The sequence below is a fragment of the Sinocyclocheilus rhinocerous genome, unplaced genomic scaffold (assembly GCF_001515625.1).
Source record: "Sinocyclocheilus rhinocerous isolate Xijiao unplaced genomic scaffold, SAMN03320098_v1.1 scaffold1035, whole genome shotgun sequence".
NCBI lineage: Eukaryota > Metazoa > Chordata > Actinopteri > Cypriniformes > Cyprinidae > Sinocyclocheilus > Sinocyclocheilus rhinocerous.
Window position 1 is genome coordinate 321,632 of NW_015628318.1, and position 17,523 is coordinate 339,154.

Genomic DNA, 17,523 nt, shown 5'->3' on the forward strand with positions numbered 1-17,523 from the left:
TATATTGTTATCACTTAAATGCTTTTGTTAATTGTTTCAATATTTGCAATATGACAATATTTCAATATATAATATATTTAAAAAATATACCAAAACATATATACACTGTAGAATACATTAGAATATTTTTGTCAGTGGGTCTGTTAATATTTTAAAAGCTACGACTGAAGTTATATCCACCATCTGTAATTGAAGTAAATGGGCCATCATAACTCTCCAAACATAACAATACTCCACAACACATAAATCACAACAAACTAACAAGACAAGCAAAGATATGCTGTGCGATTGTGCATTTTATATGCATGCGTGTCCCTGCAGATTTGAACTCTATGCCACAACAGATTTTATCTCTGACATTTGACAAGGTAAAGGACACCCGAGATTAGTCTCTGGTGACCACAGGCATCAGTACCTGACAGAAAATACCATGCACATCTCATTTCTTAGCGGGTCATCGGCCTACCCCGTCGACGAGCCCGAGAACTCAAAACGACTGGCGATGCCACTCTCATGCCAAAGAAACGGTTTGTGTTTTGCTCTGTCACAACGTGTCTGTAACATTCATTGTTGCAGATTGAAGAAACAGCGGGAATGACAGGAAAGAGCTCGGCGGGGCTTCTTCAAACTTACTGCAGCGTACGGAAAATTTTGTGGATTGCCATTGATCGCTAAAATATTGTGCCTTAGAAATAACTTGGAGAACATTTCCAGGAAGGTGTCCTCGTGAGCGAATCAATCTCGCTCACACCGTGAGCCAACCTGGAGCAGTCAGCTTCAATTTCATTCACAATGCTTACCCGTCAACCTAGCACTGTGTTCCCTACGCTGATAATTGAGGAACTTGTGTAAATTGCAAACAAAATTATATTTGCCCTTTTTCGTCTTTCCATCAAGAGCCAACATAATGGCCTTATCCGACCATTTCTTATATAGTAATTCAAAGGCTTCTTCTTCTCCTTTCATAGTCACTTATTAATTCTGGAAACTGGTGGCCATTTTTGAAACTAAACCGTTTTTATGAGAACACTGAGATTGACAGTTTTGACACTGTTATTCTGTGTGGACAACAAAAGACAAAAATTAGATTCCAGCTCGTCTTTAGTTTGTTGAGCTGACAGTGTGCAGTGAGAACAATTGTTGAAAAGACGTGAAAGGTGTGTGTGTGTGTGTGTGTGTGAGAGAGAGACAGTGGTGTTGTGGTGTGCCCTAGGGCCTGGCTAACTGCAAGAGGGGAAGCAGTGAAATTGCTGCACGGGAGATCAACAGTATCTGGTGTGAAACATGAATGTGTCTTCCAGGCTAAACTGAGATTTTCATGTTTCCCGTGGCCTGGGCGAGTAACAGAAACAGATCACATACACTCTTCTCCCCTTCAGCTATTCTCAATCAAGAGTAAAGGTAATCGTAAAAACTGAGGAAACTGCCTCTGCTCTGGGGAGAATGTAACACAGTTGGTACTACATTCAGCAGAATGACAGAAAATGGAAAAGACTTTAAACATCTGTTATTGGAGATCCAGCTACTCCAGGGCGAATTCACTAAATAGTTGTGTCACTTTTGTGTATGGTATTTTGGCACAAGTATTATAATCCATAAACACCCACAATCCAGTTTAACCAGATACTAAATGCACGATGATAGAGACACAATGAGTAGGCTATATAAGTCTTTATCAGTCTTTTCAGCAAAAACATGCTTTCTTTCTGTGCAAATTAGGCTTATTAAAGATTGTGCCTAGAGTCAGTGCAACCAAATTTCCTTTAAAATGTATGAATTTATACATTTATTTTAAATGTTTGTGTGCATTAGACGATAATCCCCAAATAATTATAAAATGATGCACCAATGATACAATTCTGGCTGATACAATCTGCTAATTAATTTCATGTTATGGACAGTAACTAATAAGTTGTTGATTCAATACTATTTAGTCTAAATAAATGTAAAAAAAAAATACTAATAAAAAATTATAATGACAGTTTTAATATACATTTTTAGATTTGCTAAATATTACATTTGATAAATATTAATGTTAATACAAATGAGTGTTTTGTCATCTCACCCTCATGTCATTTCAAAACTATTTTTGCTCCCACTTTATATTAGGTGGCCTTAACTTCTATGTTCCTATTTAAATTAATCATTTGATTCGGTGCACTTATTGTGTACATACATGTTTTACATTGTACTTATATAAAAAAAAAAAACCTGCATGTAATTACATCTGTAATTAATTTCTATAATAACATTTATAATTACACCATAGCCTCAAACCTACCCATACCACCAAACCTGTCCCTAACCTTACCCGTATCCCACCTCAATAGCAGCAAAAGTGTTTTGCAATACAATATGAACAGAATAAGTTCATTGTATTTATTTTTTTATATAAGTATATAGTAGTTAAGGCCACTTAACTAAAGTGGGACCGTTTTATTTCTTCTTCTCTCTCTCTCTCTCTCTCTCTCTCTCAGCTGAACTCATTGGTCACTAAAATGGTTTGGTTAACTACTTGGTGAGTAAATGATGACATAAGTTTAATTTTTGGGTGAATTATGTCTTTAGTATAGTTAGATGATAAGGCATGTGCATATGCAATTAAATATCCAATATTAATTTATACAAATAAATTAAAAACTCTCTAATATCAGCTGATAACCTATTTGTTTATATGGTGCATCCCTACTGATTTGCATTAGTTCTTTAGTAAACAGGGGTTTAAAATGACTCAAATTGACGGCACTATGAATGAACAATTTTTTCCAAGTGAATTTCCCCCCAGTTTTAAGGCGGCAAACACTTTATGTCTGTTTTATTTATTGAATTTGTTTTCCCAGACTATGTGCAAACATTCCTAACGTCTGTTTTTATTTCACAGTGGCTCAGGGGAAGTGTAATATTGACGGGGCAGGTGAGTAAACATACTAATCTTTCGATGATCAATACAGAATTCCAGTGTTTCTCTCTCTAAGTTCTTCCTCTCTCTAAACCTCTTCGTAGGTTTTCTTTCTTGTCTTTCTTTCTGTGGAGACATGCTGCAGTAATAGTGGCCTTGGGGACTGGATGAGGTGCCAGAGGCTCGTCTCTTCCTGACATCCAGAACAGATGCCTTATACTAACAAACACAAGCGCCAACCTCAGTCTCCTCAGAAAAACACCCTCACACTCTCTCTCACCTCACCAGCGATACTGACACTCCAGGAAGTCCCCTAAAGCCTGTGAATGTGCAGCTGGCACAGCGGGGAGGCCTCATCCCAAAGCTAATCTGGACAGGTGACGTGCAAAACAGCACAGCACCTCTGGACATGTTTCTACTTTATGTTGCTCTTTTCTAAATCCCACACTGAATGGCTCTTCTTTAAGTCTCTTGGCAGATATTCAGGGTCTCTGCACATGGATGTCACTCAAAAATGTAATGGCCATTTTCCTTGTTCCTTTCTTTCAACTGCAAGTCTGAATTTATGTGGGAAGTACAAAGGGGCTACTTGAGTATGTTCAAATATGCTAACCATTAAATTTAGCTGAAAGACGAATGCACACAGTAGAGGACTTTGATGTCTATATTTACAACACGCAGTTGTTCTTGTCTTTTGTTGTAGTTAACAACTGTTTGACCCTATGTTGTCTTAAAACATCGCTGGGAGTGTTTACACTTGGGTGCTTCACTGCTGGGATGCATTCGAGATAGATAGGACTTCAGGAGATGGTTCAAGACCAGAGAAGTTCAATATTCACTACCATTCAAAAGTTTGGGGTCACTAAGATCTGTTAGCAAGGATGCATTTATTTGATCAAAAATGACAGTAAAGACAATTATGTTACAAGAGATTTATATTTCAGATCCTATTTCAAAGAATCCTGGAAAAAAGTATCACAGTTTCCACAAAAAAATAAAATAAAATAATAAAAAAATAAATACAATTAAATAAAAAAAAGAATGAATAAATAAATGAATACAAATAAAAAATAAGCGATAATAAGAAATGTTTCTTGAGCACCAAATCAGCATATAACAATTTCTGAAGTATCATGTGACACTGAAGACTGGAATAATGACTGCTGAAAATTCAGCTTTGCCATCACAGAAACAAATTATATTTTAAAATATATTAAAAAGAAAACAGTTATATTAAATATGTAATAATCATAACATTATTGTATCACAGCAATCACAACATTAACTGTAATTATATTTCATATAACAATATTGAAGTTTTTACTGTATTTTTAATCAATGCAGATTTGGTGAGAAAAACAGACATCTTTCAAAAAATCTTACCTACCCCTATACATCACATTTCTGACCCCAAAAATACCAAAGTAGTTACAGAGATTTTTTTAATTATTATTTTTTTTTATAGATTTATTGGAATCGGCTAATATTGGATTTTTTAAAATTAAGGTTACAGTACTATTTTCGTCATCTAAAAATATAAACTTTAAAAACACTAATAAATTAATTAAAAACAGTTTTAAATGCAAATCTCAAGCTGAATATACATTTTTCATGCTGATCCCTAAATTCACTTGTAGCATTTAAAACGACTGATATTATTTTTTACGGCTTTATTTTTCAGACAAAGTAGACTATTAATATCAGCTGCTTATTATCATGACAAAAATATGCTTAAAAATACCAAATTAGTTACAGAGATTTTTTTAATTATTATTTTTTTTTATAGATTTATTGGAATCGGCTAATATTGGATTTTTTAAAATTAAGGTTACAGTACTATTTTCGTCATCTAAAAATATAAACTTTAAAAACACTAATAAATTAATTAAAAACAGTTTTAAATGCAAATCTCAAGCTGAATATACATTTTTCATGCTGATCCCTAAATTCACTTGTAGCATTTAAAACGACTGATATTATTTTTTACGGCTTTATTTTTCAGACAAAGTAGACTATTAATATCAGCTGCTTATTATCATGACAAAAATATGCTTATTAGCTCATTGGTATCAGACAGACAGACAATATAGTTGCATCCCTATTGGCGACAGATACAAGATGTAACCCAACCAATTGTAAATGCCTCTGACTGTTCTCTCAAACAAAACCAGCTCCCAGACTGAAATTCAGGAGCTCAAAGACAACAGGAAAATAAGGCACATAACAGCCTTTGGTAAAGCAATCATCAAAGCAATTTTAGCAATTTTTGCCACCTCCTTTTCATAGTTTTTGTGAGCCACACTACAGCACAAACATGTCAACAGCCCAAATACTGCTCAGCTGATAACTTACACTCAAAGTACAAAACTTTGAATTTATCAGGTTCGGCCAAAGTGCACAAAACCTCCAGAGGCCATAAAACAAGCCACAATCACATTTAATTAATCTGCCATGAATGTGTTACACGTATCCTCCTTTAAAGCTGGGTTATTATTTAGTATCTAGCGTTATGGATAAATTAAGAAGAGAAACAGGCGCAGCTTGCCTGCATTTTAATTATCCCCCTCTGCAGGCGAAATAAACCCACTTCTCATCCTCTGCCAAGTGGTCCACCACCTACAGGAAAGCAGCAATGCTTCAGTTCTGGAGAGAGCTGCTCAGCTCAGCTCCAGCTCCCAGAGTGCCACTGCAAATGTGACCTGCAGATGGGTGGGATGGAGTCGATGGTCTCTGGTGACAGTCGTGATGTTGTCGGCTAACAAAACACACAATGAAAAACACAGAGGAAGAATTAAAGCAGCCGAATAGTTCAATCTAATCACCTAAACGAGTGTGCAGAGACTTCTTGTGAATGTAATATTAAAATGTACACCAGCATAGCAACACAACATCATTTGATACAACAAGCTGAGATTTTTGGGCAACAATTGTGAGTTTAACAGAATAGGAAGACAACAATGGTTGATATCTCATTAAATGGACAGCAAAGACTCTCAGATGTTTCTTCTTAGAAAAAACACAAGTAATCTCTCATGTGTCTCCTCTAGAACACAACAAGTGTTGGGGAAGTGACTTTAAAATTGCAGCTTGCCAACTACAAGCTACTCATAATCTGATGAGTTGAAGTACAGTTGAAAAAGTAGTTAACTACCCAAGCTACAAAGAAAAAGTTGCTAAATAAACCAATAACAAGGTTTTTATTCATTCATTTATGTATAATCACTGATTATTCATTTGAATAAACTAGACTGTCTACAAAAGAGAGAGAGGACCATTTAGGAGTTGCTAGAATGAATGATTCGGACTGTTTAGTTCACTGATTATTTCACTAAAATGAACAAAGCAGACTTTCCAGCATTACATGTTATTATTCCCTCAACTCAGACATTAAAAACTGCAATAAAGCATTTGGTTGGACTATTGTGACTCATTGAAAAAAGTGCCTGTTATCAGAAAAGCTGCACTACTTCCAAAACAGATGAACTACTGGCATGCTACTGAAAATGGTAGTTCACAACACATCCCAAACCTTGCTAATGTTTGTCAAGACATAATTATATGAACTTCTGTATGAACTACAACATTTCCCCCCCCCCCAGATAATAGATTATTCTCCTAACAATTTTTTTAAAAAAACATCTAAGACACGGCTGATGTTGATAAGTATAACATATCTGTGAAATTTCCAGAGCAACTAAAGCTAAAAAAAATATTTTCCACGGGGAGACTGTCATAATAACCTCCATGGCTAGGTAGAGACATCTGCCCCCTTGTACTGCTTTAATAACGAAATGAGAACTCCCTCCCTCTTGTTATATGCCTTCACCTTGTTTGGAGTCTTTTTTTTAATAAGTTATCAATTGTGACCCAGCTCCTTGCTTGAGCCCGTGAGCTCTTGCACAAACATGCGCCTCGACATGTCGGAGCTTTTCAAGACAAAGGCAGAGCTGGAGGGAGCAGCAGAGGTCGGGCCTGAGTGCTTGTCTGGTTCTTCTTCTGTTTTAAGCTGATTCACAAGCATTCTAATCAGCTTAAGACCTCAGACTTCTCCCGAAACCTTTGAGAACCTGGCAGGCTCCTTAGATTCCCAGCATCTCCTTTGAGACGAAAACGCTCTCATTTCTGTCTGGTTTGATTGAGACGTAACCCACAAAAGCGTGTGCACGAGCGCTGGAGAGTATCTGCCGTCTGCACACAGGTCGTCAGGTGTCATGTCAAGTTACACGGCTGGTCCAAATGTCTCTTTGCAGCACTTTGAAGAGCACCGTGCGTTGGTGGCGGTTTAATTGATGGCTAAGAGGAGTCACAAAGGGCTGAGAGTCAAAGAGGGTGAATTATACTATGACTCAGTGCACTGCACACATATTTCCACAGAGCCGACAGTAGCACAGTGCTTGAATGTGACCTTGAGCACGAAAAATCCAATTCTTGATACTCTGTGAATGAAGAACTGTGACCATAGAAGAGCTTTTAACTCACAAGAGTTTATTATCTCATTCAATCATATCTGCATTGAATTGAATCCTATAGCCGTCAAACGTTGTGCTGTTGGCGCTTGGTTATTGCACATATAATGGTGTAATTCTATGTGCAACAGACTTCTATGTTCAGTAAAACAGGTCACATCGATTCCAGTTCATGTGCTTTGTTAAATATACTGTAGAGTTGTTTTACTCAAGATGCCTACAAAGGAGCTACCAAACATGAGCATGAGCAATGTCTACTGCATATGCAGATTGATATCTTTTTATTTTGTATTCTTCTCACTAACATTCAGATATTAAAATTGAATAAAGCAGACAAAAGTCCAAAAACACTTTATCCAAACCAACAAGCAAATATGATGAGAGCTGTTTTTCTGTTTGTTCATGCGACGTTCGGCATAAAGCCTATTGTGGAGTCCAAAAAAATAGTGCAAGTGTTATCATTAAGAGTATTTAGGTAGATTTTTTTTACTCGCAAATTAACTCAAAAACCAATTATTTTACTCGAAAACAAACAAACATTATTGATTACTTTAAAGTTATTTATAAAATCTCCTTAAAACCAATAGAAATGACATATTTACTCCTACAACAAATGCAAAACATAGTTCACCCAGGTTTAAGTCACGGGTTGTGGCATTTTCAGTAAATTATGCCAACATCCTGTCCACTTTCAATGTTGTCCTATTTGAAAAAAGGTTGAATATGGCAAAAATAAAACCTGACTGAACACGACAACAAAAATACATATACATTTTTCTTCGAATTGCAGCCTATTGTATGGGTGTGAGTTTTTGACAGAAACATAATAAATAAAGAATAAACTGTCCAATTGTAAAAGCATCTTTTTCAAACTAGATGGCAGCTTTTATTGTAAAACTATTGGGTGTGTATTTAAATTATTATACTGTCATGTATGTGCACAAAGAGCTAATGTACAATACATGCTGGTTGTTTCTCAAAAACAGCATCAAAAATTGAAATCGAATAGACTGAAAAACACAGACATGCTCATTTTAGAAACTGCAATGTAAAAATGAAAGACAAGTGTAACCCATGTTAAATGTGGTGCCTAAAGAAAATAAATAATATAATTGTATATTCTAATAGTTACACTTTTAATTAAAAAAGTTAAACGATCTATTAATATGCATTGTGAATTAATTATGCTACCTAATGCATACCTTGACATTCTGGATTCTGCTTTTGATGCAGTCGAGGATGGGGATGATCTTTTTGCAAGATTCTTGAACACATTGCAAAATGCAGGAGAAAAGCCCTCCTTGTATCTGCAGCGTTTACAAACAGCTCTCTTAAAAGCAATGAAAAGAGGTGCAGTTTCCAATGCTGAAGCTGATAAACAGCTCTTAAAACAGTTCTGCCGAGGCTGTTGGAATGACGCGTTAATAACAAACCTTCAGCTTGAGGGTAAACGAGACAGTCCACCTTCATTCTCCGAACTGCTATTGCAGTTGCGCAGTGAAGAGAATCGACATTCTGCCAAAGAGAGCCGTATGCGTCAGCATCTGAATGTGCATCGTCAAAAAGTCAGCTCCAATGTGGTAGCCACAAGCTCTTTTGACTGGGAGCAGGGTGCAGCATTGGAGGGGAGTGAAATTGCAGAACTGAGACAGCAAGTCACAAAACTTCAAAGTCAGCTCAGTAAGCAGAAAGCTAAAAAGACAGAGAAACCTGTGCCACTGCAAAGTGATGATGTGCTTGAACTGAAGAAACAGATTGCAGAACTTCAGAGTTAGTTCACAAAGCTAGGATCCCAAAAGCATCTAAAGCAAGAAGGAAACCGTGAGACCAAACAAGCTTGCTCTAGGCCCACTGCTTCAGCTGTTGTGCAAAAGTCCCAAGATAGACCTAAGCCAGGTTACTGTTTCCGCTGTGGCGAAGATGGACATATCGCATCTGGTTGCGAGAGCGATCCCAACCCACCTTTAGTGAATGAAAAACGGAAGCAGCTGAGAGAACGACAAAGTCTGTGGGACCGCCAGCAGTGCCCAGTGGTCTCAGAGTCTTTAAACTGGAATTAGCCCCTGTAGCGAGACATACAAGGGCTACCATATGCAAAACTAGTCTCAAAGGATCCACAGGAAGGAGTAGTTCTGAGTTTTCCCATAGTAGGGGTCCGTTGGCCTGCCTCCCAAAGGGGCTGATAGGGGCAAAGTGTACTGCTCAAGTATACATAGAAGGAAAACTATGTTACTGCCTCCTGGACACCGGGTCGCAAGTGACGACAATCTCCCAATCCTATCATGAGCAAAACCTGCCTGAACTAAGTATAATCCCTTTGGAGAATCTTTTGGAAGTGGAGGCTGCGAATGGACAGGTAGTACCCTATTTGGGGTATGTAGAAATGAGGGTCGTTTCCTGAAGATTTTCTTGGGAGTACTGTGGAAGTGTCGACACTTGCACTGGTTATTCCAGATACCAGTGTCACCGCTCAGCACAAAAGTGCTCATAGGTACCAATGCTTTAGATTTGGCATATGGGAAACATCTTGAAATCAATGACTCTGTCTGCAAATCCATTCCATTCGGCTATAAGGCAGTAGTGAAAACAATTGAGTATCGAAGGACTCAAAGAGTAAACAGCAGTGTAGGAGTTGTTAGACTCCCCAGCGCTGATGCCGCTGTTGTACCTGCAGGGCAGAATCTTGTCTTGGAGGGAGTCGTCGGAAAGCGGAACTAACACTAACACAGAACAAAATGAAAAAAACATACCTCATGTTCCAGTGGAAGGAGACAGAGTGGATCCAGTTGAATCTGAAACACCTGAAGAAGATACAGAGTCAGATGAATGTGAAGCTGGAAGTAGATTAAGGAAGTCCAAAAGATTGACTTACCCTGAGTTGGGCAATCCCATGATATCTATTATTCAATCTCTTTTGCAAGGGTTGAACACAGCTTTCATCCATTGCTCCAGCTTATGTTGAGGGCACTTGTTACACAAGAAATGTGTGTAAACCAAGAAATGTGACTGTAAAAAAGAACTGTAAATGATTGGATGTGGAATTTAGCATATACATGGTAAACCAGTGTGGTCACCATGCATTAAAATCATGCAGCTTGGCATGCAATAATCTGGCATTTGTCTATTTAAAACTTTCTTCTTGTTGTCTGGTAAAACTGGTATTTACAGAACAGTTGCTTTCTATTTTTTCCTCTACTACTGTTAGATCTACCTGCTTTACATTATACAAATGCATTCCTTTTTAACCTTGACTGGGAATACAAAGCTTTCTCATTTTCTTTCCACTATCAGTTATATCCGAGCAAGGGGCTACTTATCATGTAGCAGATAAGATTACATGCAAGAGTCTGAAACATTTACATCTTCAATTCAGATCCCACTATGGATTAAACTGGTAGCAGTGCTTTGAATAATGGTGTGGCTGATTTTTAACTGGTCATTTGCTGATTAATCAGCCATCACGTTTAAAAAAAAAACAGCTTGACCACTTATAGCTGGTTTGACCAGCGGGTAACCTTCTTGGTGTCAACTAATAACTAGTTTGGACCTGCTAGAAACCAGCTACCATGTTCCAGAAAGACAGCTACAAGCTTAATCTGGATTTTCCAGCAGGTGAGGCCTCATTTATTAATTTACACCCTCTTGTCGTTGTTTACACAATACACATATTGTCATGTCGGCAGGCTCAGTATTCAAGCCTCGGCCTGCTCAGCATTTACGCCAACGTTCAATGACAGCACGCCTTTAAATTGCAGTGAGATCCTCCAGCCTCACACACACCAGCATACAACTATGGAATTCTAAGATGCGCGTCTGAGACAGGAAACAGCACTATGCCATGACAACCACAGGCCCAGCGCTTGACGTGATGTCAGCCACAGTGACAGGCGGGTTTCGAAGCTCTGCGGGCTACAGACAGGCCAGCCTCAGCCCCTGACAGGATCTGTCTTTTGGGGAAAAGAGCCTGACCTCTGCGCCCTTGTGCATGTTGTTTACCTTCAGAAGTTGGCACCCGGACAAACACGGGGCGCTGGCTGGTCGGTCAGGACTAGAGGCTGGAATTGACATGGCAGAAGGGGGTTGGAACACCTCGCTTCAGCCCACGGGTCCCCTTGGGTCTGCCAAAAACTGGAGGAGAGAAGTGCAGACCTACTGACCACAGGGTCAGCTCCGATTCGCTGCTGTGCTGCATTTGAGAATAGGAGAAAATATGTTTGGTCTGACTGTGAGCTGGTGAACGGTTTCAATAATTATATACATCACAATGAACGGAGCCTGCTGCTTTGTCTCATCGGCTGCATTTACATTTTCAACCAATTCTGATTTTTTTCTACTGGTATTTGGTACAGATCAGTACAGAAGCATGTTTCTGCATCAGAGTAAAAAATTAAGCAATTTTTTAAAAATTAAGATAAATTAAACAATAAAAAATGAAGCTATGTTGTGACAAAGTGATTCTAAAAAATAATCAGATTTTTTTTTCTCCTTGGTGGAAACAGGCTTCCACTTTTTTTTATTATTCAATTTGGCCCATTTTCAAACACGGTTCTAAATCTGGTATATATCTGATATCTGCCCATCTGACTCAAAGGAGTAACATAAATAATCTTCCATAATTTACCCACCCTAACGTCATTCCAAACCAATGCAGGTCTGGAATGACATGAGGGTGAGCAAATGATAACAGCATCTTTTTTGTGAATTATATTTTTCTAAATCCTTGTGTTTGATTGTTTGCATTTTTTTTTTTACCATCACGTGAATGATTTATTTATTTATTAAATTTTTTTTTTTTTTATGTAATTACAGGTGAGTAATTGATGATAGCATTTTTATTTTTAGGTTCATTATATTTTGTTAGTCTGAATACTAGTAGCCGATTGTACTCATGGGAATTCCTACAGCACATGTCCAGGAATGTGTGGGTATTTCCAGGAGGCCAGTTTGTGTGACCGGCACACCGACTCCACCTGTTCCTGGTCCAGACCCCTCTACACTTCATTTCCCCGGCAAGGTAATCAATCAGCTGAGTTATACAACTATTCAAGCAAACGTTTTTCTGACCCCTTAAGATAAGATATTTCTGACGAGATGCAAAATAATATATTCTGTGGCATTCACATGAACACTTGTGGGATAAAATACTAAACAGGGAACTAGTGATTCCAAATATTGCTGTTCTCAGCCTAGTGCATCTTAGCAGGTCATCAATGTAAACGCAGTCGGTTATGTCTTAAGTAAATGTAAACAGACAAATGATGCATGTGTGTTAAATTATCAGATGCGTTCGTTAAGCATTAGTGTAAATGCAGTTGCAGATACTTTTTCACTATGTTTTATTAATCATATGGTCTGTTGTTGTTTTTTTTCTCTGTATATACAAATTGAGAGTGGCTTTATATTGTGCATGGGTGTCTTTTACAGTCTGAATACATTTGACCTGTCACTGGCGCAGGTTAAAGAGAATGGACAGCAATTACACGCAAACCCACACGGTTTTTCAGGTTTATGATCCATGCTTTAGATTCTCATGGGGAGCATTAACACATAAATTATTATGCAAAGTTATTCAATAGATGCATAATTATGCAAAGTCATTTTAAATGACAGCCTAGTCTGTTGCTTCGCGTTCATTGTATTGCAAATGCGGATGATGATTTCGTTATCTGTCTCTTGCTTAGCAACACCTGTCTAGCGTAATTAAAACAAACTTTGACATGGGATTTTGACTTGGCAATCAAGACAATCTTAAAGCGCGCTCAAAACTCGATAATGATGGTGTAATGGCTGCCCAAAGATGAATTTCCAAACATGCATTTTCAAGCCTCGACAAAGCTTCCATAGCTCCTGCGTCTCAGAGCGAGAGAATGAGCTGTAGAACAATTCACACAGCTTTGCTCTAGTTTAATGATTAAGTCTTTCTTTTACCTGAGGCAGCAAGCTACACAAACTAAGCAGTCACAGACAATGAGTCACTGAGAAATTGTTGGATTATGTTGTTTTTACAGCAAACCTGTTGTGATTCACCTTTTTGGCCTTCTCTGGCCATTTTATGAAAAACCAGTGGTATGTTTTACTGGAATCCAATATATTAGTTAACAAAGCAGAAACTAGTTATAGACATGTTTTGATTTTGTCAGTAAAATTATTCATTAACAAAAGTTTTTTGTCAACAACAACAAGGATGAGATGAAAATTGTGTATCATATCAAAGCCCATTTCCAACACAGGATAACAAAAAGTAAAAAAGCTAATCACAAATTTTTATTTCACGACTTTTTTCTTGCAATTTGTTCCGCCACATAATAGGGAAAAATTTTTTTAATGTTAATTGATACATAATAAAAAATAAAAAACTTTATATCTCACAATTTTGACTTTTTTATCGCAACTGCAAGTTTATATATCGTAATCCTGACTTTTTTTTCTCAGAATTGCAAGAAGAAAGTCTGAATTGTGAGATAAAATGTCACAATGACCTTTTATATATATTTATGATACAGACTTCCATTGTATCATAAACATTGTTATTAATTTAAAAAAATAACTGAAACATATTATTAATGAAAATACCATAGTTCAAAATAACACCATAAGATATTGACCATGCACTAACAATGTTTTTTGAAGAATATGATTTAAAAAAAAAAATCTAATAATAATGGATAATGTTAGGAATTGATCATAATTGCACAATCATGACAATCACAGGCACACTGAAACACTTTACTAACAGGTTAATTCTAACCAAGTTAACTCAAATGTAAATATGCTCTTTCCATAACTCACTAAAACAAATTGTTTCTCTGTATTCTGGCACTGAAAAAGTTGTTAGAGGTTTAAATCAGATTTTTCAAACATGACTTAATCTCATACCAGCACATGCCTTTTATTATCATCAGGCATCTGCCTTCATTACTTTTTAAATCCACTGCTTTCTAATAATTTTTTTGTCAGCTTGAACAGAGTGAGAAATATGATCAGGGATTATGTCAAAAGTAATTTAATTAATGACTAAAGCCACAGATCTTTAATACCAAAATTTAAATCCCAAAATTTATTAAAAATATATTTTGGAAATTCAAGTACCATGGGGTAATCACAGATATACATATGTGTGTGTGTACTTGTTTATGCTACACTGTGGGGACCAAATGTCCCCACAAGGATAGTAAAACCTGAAAGTTTTTGACATTGTGGGGAATGGCCTGCGGTCCTCACAAGGGAAAAAAAATTATTAAAAATAGTAAATGATGTTTATCTGAAAGTGTAACAATGCAAACAGGTTTTCCGTAAGAGGTAGGTTTAGGGTTAGGGAATAAAAAAATATTGTTTGGTCAGTATAAAAGTAATAGAAGTCTATGAAAAGTCCCCACAATTCACAGAAACAAACGTGTGCTTGTGGGGGTGTGTGTGCGCGCACGTTTTTGTGACATATGAGGACACAAATTTGTATAATGACATGGGTATGACATAGGTAATACAAGGAGATGGTGACATATGAAGGTGACAGAAGGTGACATATGAGTACATTACCCCATGTCCCCATTTTTCAAAACGCTTATAAATCATACAGAGTGAGTTTTTTTTTTTTTTTTTGGAGAAAGTGAAAAGGTGACTTATGAGGACATTACCCCATGTCCCCATTTTTCAAAATGCTTATAAATCATACAGAGTGAGTTTTTTCTGAGAAAGTGAAAATGCACAAAGTTTCCTGTAAGGGGTAGGTTTAGGTGTAGGGCAATAGCACATACAGTTTGTACAGTATAAAAACCATTACGCCTATGGAATGTCCCCACAATTCACAAAAACAAACATGTGTGTGTGTGTGTGTGTGTGAATTTGGCAGATTCTTCTATTGAATTAATTTCCCTGGGAATCAAACCCATGGCCTTGGTGTTGCTAGCACCATGTTTTAATGCATAAATATTCACATTAAACAAGTTGCATCATTGCTTGTAGGTGGAAGTGTATGTAAAATAAATGTAATACTGTTTACATCACTTCTTTCATAAACTTTTAAAAATTCTTACTGACCCCAAAGTTTTGAACAGTATCATAAAATAAACCAAATGTACTGTAATTTACAGAATGATGATCACACTCACATATTCACTGAGTGACAGCTTGTTCCCTGTGAATTACAGTAACTGACATAACACCAGACTTTTCAACAGGATAGAAACCACATTCACACAATGACACCACAATTTGAATGGAAACAAGACCCCTCAGACCCCCCATGGGGACGATTCCACCTGGAGTGTTTGTTGTGTTTAGTATCATGGAGATATTAATTCATCTGAATTCTCATGAAAGTAGGACAGTAATCCTCAAGATTACACACAGTAATTTTCTACCTGAGTTTAAGCTTCCAGTAATTACAAAAGCCTCTCAGACACAAACAAAATATTGGGCTCCTGTAACTGTTTTATTGCACAAACAATATACTTCATTTGTGCAAACAGTTCATTGTCCACTGGGCATGTAGTGGCCGATAACTGATTCATGTGGGTGAATTTCTTAAATGACTCACTGCTCCTCTGGGAAAGGTGCTACTATGGGCTAATTAAAGGAGGTGATTATTGCATAGCTACAATGGGATAGTCAGGTTGGGAAAGGGTTGCAGCGCATTCAAAGGTTAATGATTATCTTCTCCAACACTATAATGAGATCGCTAATCACCTGAGGCAAGGATAACTTCAATACGCTCCCACAACTAATATAAGTTTGCCTTGCTAAATCCAGATATCTTATCAAACAAACAAACCATCCACATCTAGCCTGATGTAAACATGTTCTTTCTCATTCTAAACTCCAATTTTAGGTGTTTACATTCACGTGGGGATTTCGCTCCATGAGGGGTATAATGTATCCTGACATCCTGTTTACGACTGTCTGATGCTTTTTTGTGAGATGAGTTAGAGATGAAAGGAGGAAACAGAAAGAAGGAAAGTGTAAGATTCTGCAATGCTCCAAGCAGGAACTTCTCGGCAGAGTTGCGTCCACAGGAAAATAAAATGCATTGATGCGCTTGAGTGAGAGCCAGGACTTGTGCCTGAAATAACAATCAAGCTTTGCTGACAGCCGCCCACTTTTCTACCTGCAAACATGCACATCAGAGTCCAGATAGAATGAGCAACAGTGGGGCTCAATGCAGAGAAAAAGGGAGAGAGCGAAAGAGGTCGAGAGAATGCAAATTTTTGAATTTGGTAATGCTCAGAAATTGATTTTCTTTCGTAAAATGTCAGCAAAGAGCAGTCGGATTTGGGCAACCATGAGCGGAACTCGAATATTGGCACAGTGTCACAACCGCACTCGTATGAGCCAAAGGAAATGACAGGCTCCATTCGCCAACATCCCTCATAAATTGACACGACAAATAAGCTGGAAAATGAGAATGAAAATTCAGAGCTCAGAGCATTAGCTGGGGTTTGAGTCGGAGTAAGAGCGCAAGATAGGAACCCTGGGGTTGGGAGATGGATGTAGACCACTGAATGAGAGAATGTAACTTAGCGATTTCTACCTGCTGGGTCAGCTGGCAGGAGGAGCTCTGTTTATGCAGTCCGCTTCCTCGACAGCGACAGCCCCACCGTGACTAGAGCAGCAGGACTCTCTAAACTACCAACGGATGCACAGATGGAGCATTGTTACGTACAGCCTCGGTGCTGTGTGTATGGCTACTGGCGGCCTACTATATGTCCTAATGGAGCAAGAGAGAGCTGGAAAGATGAGATAATGACATATAAGAGAATGTTTGCGATAAGGAACAATGGAAAATAGTTTTAAAAACTAGTTTAAAACTGTCCCAATTTCTTACAAATTCATGCTTCCATGTTACCATTGTTATAAAAACTTTCAACTTAATGACCTTAGTCATTACTAATGATCTTACTATCATGTAAAAATGTAGTAAACCATTACGTAAACCCTTTTTTTAGTGATCTTGAATACTCGAGTGATAATGTTACAAAAGGTTTCCATTGCAAATAAATGCTGTTCTTTTGAACTTTCTATTCTATTCAGCAAAGACTCCTGAAAAAAGTATCATGGTTTGCCTTCTAACCAAACAAACAAACAAACAAACAAACAAACAAAAAAACAGCTGTTTTCAACAATTAAAAAAAAAAAATTATTATTGAGCACCAAATCAGCATA